Genomic DNA, 6,262 nt, shown 5'->3' on the forward strand with positions numbered 1-6,262 from the left:
GTATGCCGGGCTTACTCCTGTCTGCAGAGGTGAAAGGAAACACTTGTGACCTTTACATCCCAGCACAGGGCTGCTCCCTTCTGTAATGAGCACTTGAGCTACCCCAGGAGAGAAACAAACACCACCATATTCTCTGTAGGAACAAACTGAAGCTGTTCAGCACCTTCTCAGATGAGAAACCACTCCACAGGGTTAGTCAGAAGGCAAGGGAGGTGTGTGGTGTGACTTCCCTCCCCAGAGGAAAAAGAAGTCACAAGTTGAGCCTAAAATTGGGCAAAGGTGATTTCCTCAGAAAGAAGAGCTAACAACTGCTGTTGTATTTTATCCTGATATAAATCATAATCTTGAGCTACAATAACAGGGAGGTTCTGTGCTAATTTGCTATAAAAAGGGGGGAAAGGCAAAGCTCTAGCAGGCTGCAGAAGCCTGTGACCCATTACCCACAACATTCTCCAGAGCGTCTCTGACAGTGCTGCTTTAGAACCCAGCGGAAGGGAAGAAATCAAAATGGACACCTTCCAGGAGTCTTGGAAAAAGGCTGCAAGACAGTGTCCTAAAAAGTACTATCAGCACAAATCAACAGCACAACTGAGCCAATGTTCCATGATCCCACCCCAGCAGTCACGTGCCTGGGCTGTCCACAGGAGCAGCTCACTTCCCCAGCAGAAAACAGCTTCAAGTCAGCACTAGCACACAAGGCTGAGGGCTGGGGCTGGCACCTCCAACCACACTGGGGCTCCTCATGCCTCACCCTTTAGGCCCAGCTTCATTTCCAAGTTCAAAGCAGCACAAGATGAAAGCCACCCACGGGAGACAAGGCTCCTTCAGGCAGCTGCAGCTCGACTGGGCTTCTCATGTTCCCAGATTGTCCCTGTTCTGCTGCAGGGAATTACAGAATCCCAGCGTGATGGGGGTTGGAAGGGACCTCTGGAGATCATCCAGTCCAACCCCCCTGCTAAAGCAGGGCACCCACAGCAGCTTGCCCAGGAAGCTCTCCAGAGACTCCACAACCTCTCTGGGCAGCCTGCTCCAGGGCTCCAGCACCCTCACACCAACGAAGTTTCACCTCCTGCTGAGATGGAATCTTCTGGGTTCCAGTTTGTGCCTGTTGCCCTTTGTCTGGGCGCCAATGACAAGAGTCTGGCCTCATCCTCTTGCCCACTCCCACTTCAGCTCTTGCTGAGAATTGATCAGATCTCCTCTGGGGCTACTCTTCTCCAGGCTCAACAGCCCCAGGGCTCTCAGCCCTTCCTCCTCACAGAGATGCTCCAGGCCCTTCAGCATCTTTGCAGCCTCCACTGGACTCTCTCCAGTATTTCTCAGTCTCTCTTGAACTGGGAAGCGCAGAACTGGACTCATTACTCAGGCTGTGGCCTCCCTAGGGCAGAGTAGATGATGAGGAGAAAAACCTTCAACCTGATGGCCACACTCTTTCTGATGCACCTCAGGACACCATTAACCACCTTAGAAACAAGGCTCAAGGTGACTTTGTCCATCAGAACTCCCCGGTCCTCCATAGAGCCACTTCCCAGCAGGTCACCCCTCACCTGTATTGGTGCAGGGGGTTGTTCCTCCCCAGGTGCAGGACTCTACACTTGCCTTTGTTGAACTTCACGAGGTTCCTTCTCTGCCAAACTCTCCAGCCTGAAAGAGCTGCAGAAGCCTCTTCTCTGGGTAGAAATCACAGTGGGGAGAGACCTACAGCAAGGCAGGGGTTGAGCACATGAGGCAAGCAGTACAGCCTGGCACACTGCTGCCAATCCCCACCTTATCTCATGGCCTTCTGGACTTCCAAGGCTGGAGCCATGAAGCGCTCCCTCAAACCCAAGCATTCTGGCATCTGCTCTGACAGCACAAAGAGCACAAGATCTCACTCCAAACAATTTACTTCAAGCTGCACAGTACCAGGCAAATGCAATTAAATCAGTTATGGAGAAGGTGTATCTTATTCCAAAGACCTCATCTGCCCTTCAAATAAGAGACACTTTCAGGAGGCAGGCTGTTTCCAGATCAGCTGAAGGCATCAGACAAGGGTAGGAAGGTTCCAGATGTAAAGGGGAAGAGATTAAAGAGCTGTGCATTCAGCTTTTCCCTGACACAGCCAGGTGCCAGCCAGGCAAGCACCACTCTGTTACCAGAGAGCTACAGCAGGTTCAAGGTACAAGGCTGCAGGCAAAGGCTGAGCAAATGATTTACCAGGGCAGAGCAACCACCAGCACAGCCACAGGACATCAGCAGTGGGTTGCAGCACATCCCCTGTGCTGAGGCAGATGATCATGTTTCTCTGGCAGATGGAACAGATGGTTCTTCTTGAACACTGCTGTAACCAGTGTCCATGGCACGAGCACCAGCACAACCCCACCACTCTCTCCAGCACAGCCCTCCACAGCCTCCCAGTGCGGAATCAGGAAACCTCACAGGCACAGCTGGGTGCTTCCAGAACCGAGGAGACTTCCTGAGAAGAAGCAAACCCAAGGTCTGTCCCACTTGCTCCAGAGGGACACCAACTTCAGCCATAGGGCAGGCATGTTTTTATGACTCACTAGGAATGACACCACTGCATCCAGACTGGGATGAGAACCATCAAAAAGGAGATAATTATCCTGATGGCCCCAGCAACTCCCCCTCTTTTGCAGCAACTGATTACAAGGCCCTCAAAGCCTTTTAAGCAATTCTTCCTCTTGTCCTTCAGGCTTTAGAGGATGCCCTTTGCACCCCTGCCAGAGCAGAGGCAGTGCCAGAACAAGGACCACAAAGGCCAAGGGCAGAGGCTCAAACAATGCAGGAAACCCCATCAGCAGCAGCTGCCAGAGGACATGCTGGCAACATGTGAAGCTCTGGACAACAAAGAGGTCTGGTGATCAGTTTAATTGAAGACAAGCAGAAAATGACAGTGTGCCTTTCAGAGGCTTTTACTGTCCTCTGGCAGCCAGCTTTTTGTCTCCTGCTGGCAGAGGACACAAAGTAACTCCCTGGAACTTTAATGTGTCCAGGCACCTCACAAGGAGCTCCACAGAGCCAGGACCCTGAGCTGCTGTGTCATTAACAGCCAGACCTCGGAACCAGCACCAGCTCTGCTTGGGGACAGGAGCTTCACCAGGAGAGGACAGGGGAGAAAGACTTGAGAGAAAAGGAAATCATCAAACACCACACACAACACACTTGAGCTGAACCCACACAGCCCAAGGAGCACAAGACAAAGGTCTTCATGGAATCAGAGAATTGCTTGGGTTGGAAAAGCCCTCTAAGATCATCGAGTCCAACCTTGACCTAACCACCAAGGCCATTAAACCATGTCCCCAAGTGCCACATCTACGTGTTCTCTGAACACCTCCAGGGATGGTGATGCCACCAGCTCCCTGGGCAGCCTGTTCCAAACCCTGATCACACTCAGAACAAACACTTCTTTCCCAATCTACAGCCTCCCCTGGCACCACTTCAAGCCATTTCCTCTCCTTCTATCACCTGACACTAGGGAGAAGAGACCAGCTTCCACCTCTTCTCCAGACTAAACACCCCCAATTTCCCCAGCTGCTCCTTACCAGACCTGTTCTCCAGACCCTTCACCAACTTTGTTGCCCTTCTCTGGACCTGCTCTAGGACCTCAGTGTCCTTCTTGGAGTGAGAAGCCCAAAACTGAACCCAGGACTCACCAGTGTTCAGTTGCACGACTGCTTCCCTACTCCTGCTGGCCACGCTATTGCTGATGCAGGCCAGGATGCTCTTGGTCTTCTTGGCCACCATCTCATACAGTTCAATTTGCTGGTGATTCATCTCCATCACTCCCCAAACTTTGAAGGCCCCTTACTCCCAGCAAGAGGACAAGTCATGAGCAGTCCCCAGTTAATACCAAGGAGGAACAAAGACCCTTCCCTCTCCCACAGCAAGAACACTGAACTCAGGACCAGGGCTTTACTCACCTTCCTGGGGCACTGACTGTCCTCTTGCACTGAAGCTGCAGAACAGACTTACAGACCTGATCTGAATCAAACCAGTGAAACTGGTGCAGCAAGGGGTTAGCACCAAGCCACGGCTACATCCAAGAGGCAACCTGTCATTAACAGTCAGCCAGAACTGCCTGCCCAGCACAGAGAACCACAGGCAGCTGGATGTATGAAAACTGACAACAGAATCTATTAAAGTCTGAGAGTGAGGGAAGGTTTCACTCATTTTCTACCCTCAAAATACCCAGTCACAGCATGTGCAATGTCACCAGACAGCAGCTCTTCCTGGAAAACGTCTAGCAATGTCCTGTAACTTTGGCTGGGTATTCAGCATGTTTGTACCTTTGAACAATGAGGTCAGATTTCGACTGGCCACGTTAGGAAGCCAAATGCAGCATCTGGCTGGCCTGGTGCTTTTTCAATTTGCTTTAAGCACCTTGTAAGTTACCTTCTCGTTGAAGCCTCAAACTGCCAACAGTAAAGACAAAAGAGCTTCAAGTTTTGCTCTGAATAAGATGCAATGTTCCCTTTGTGGTTGCCCTCCACAACCAGTCTGTTCCATTTGGATCCCACATTCAGCACAGCACTGCAGCAAACTCACTTGGGCAGGCACGTGCTGTGACATGAAGATACTGTTGGGTCATTTTAACCTGCAGTCCCAGAGTGTGGCCAAAAGGGAAAAAAACACACAAGATTTCCTCCAAATGAGATTTTCCTTTCCAAGTACAGACTGCAGCTTGGACACAGGGTTATCATTTTGATGGTCATCTGCAGCTCACAGCTGTTCCTCCATATAAAGTCACAGCCATGAGAACTGTCCCAAGGAGACAATTCTCTTCTCACACTGGGGTACTTCTGCTTGTGTCCCTTTGTAAGGACAGGGTTTGAAACTGAGACCACACCAGAGACAATGCAGGCACCCAGCTCAAACACCTGCTGCTTATGGTTATCCTCCCCTGCCTTCCCCCTTGCTGCTTTCCCTCTGTTCACACAGGGCTCTCTTCAAAACATCAGGTTTTTCTTAAGTGACACTTAACCCTTGGGGGTGGACACAACACATGCCACAGAGTATGCACAGAATTAGAACCTCCTCCAGAGCACAACCAAATGTCACCTTAGAATGTGATCCATCTGTCATCTGTAGGAGAAAACCTTCTTTTCTAGGTGTTTTCATTACAGTGAGGAGCTCAAGGAGACAATCTGTACAGCAAAGAGCAAAACACAATCCAGGACTTGCCCAAGAGAGCAATGGGAAAAGCAAAGCTCTAAGCTGAAGAACAGCAGTAAAGCTGCAAAGCTGTGTGGAACTGATTACAGGTTGGGCCAGCAGCACAAATGTGTGCCCTTTATCACCCCAGAGCTTATAGACTTGGCTGGATCCAAGCCACTTGCCTGGATCCAAGCCACTTGCCCTCACCACCTGCTGCAGATCCCTTGTATCAGCCCCCTGAGCAGCAGCCAGAGAGCTGTTTGAATCTCTCGTGTCACAGACATCCCCACCTCACCCACAGGGCTCCATGCTTGTGCCAGAAGCCAGGCGTTTTAACACACCAGGGGCCCTGGAGAAACTTCAGTCCATGAAAACCCTTTGGAGTAGGCTGTGGACATTTCATGTAGGTTTATTAAAGCACATTTTTTTAAATGGGGCCCTTCTTCCACAGGTCCTAAACTCTGTGCTGCCCACTGGGTCCTTCCTGCACAGCCTAGTGAGGTTTATGGCCTTCCTTCAGCTGCTGCTATCCTTGTCAGCTATCTCAATGAGAAATCTCTTTTCTCCCACCAGAAATTGATTTTTTTCTTTTCCTCCTTTCCACACATTCACAGACAGTTCCACCATCACATAGAGCCTCTCAGCTGCAGCCTCCACAAGCAGCATGTTGAATGGGTCCCAGTTCTGCCCAAGCACCGGGGAGGGCTGGCTCCAGTCAGACTGAGCTGCCCTCCCTGCAGGGCAGGCTGCCTGTTTGACTCTCAGCAGTTAGGTAAGATGGCTTTGCTTTCCAAAATAAGAAAAAGAGGGTGGAAATGAGATTGAAGTGAACACATGAAAACATTTTCCTTTCTGCAAGAAATGCCCTAATTTATGCATGCAGATGAGGCTTGTGGCCTGCTGAGGAAGAGAGACAAATTTGAACCTTCTCAAGGAAAAGTACTAAAAGCTCTGCGCCAAGCTCTGTGGAGGTGAGAGTTTATTTATTTCTATTTGATTGAAACACAGACCCACGCTTGCAAGTGCTGTGCAAGCGTCTCCCCAGGACTCCCACACAGCTGCCAACCACACGGGATAAACTAGCTCAGATCAAACAGAGGATTAGAGC

Source organism: Dryobates pubescens, chromosome 4 (assembly GCF_014839835.1).
Source record: "Dryobates pubescens isolate bDryPub1 chromosome 4, bDryPub1.pri, whole genome shotgun sequence".
NCBI classification, from domain to species: Eukaryota; Metazoa; Chordata; class Aves; order Piciformes; family Picidae; genus Dryobates; species Dryobates pubescens.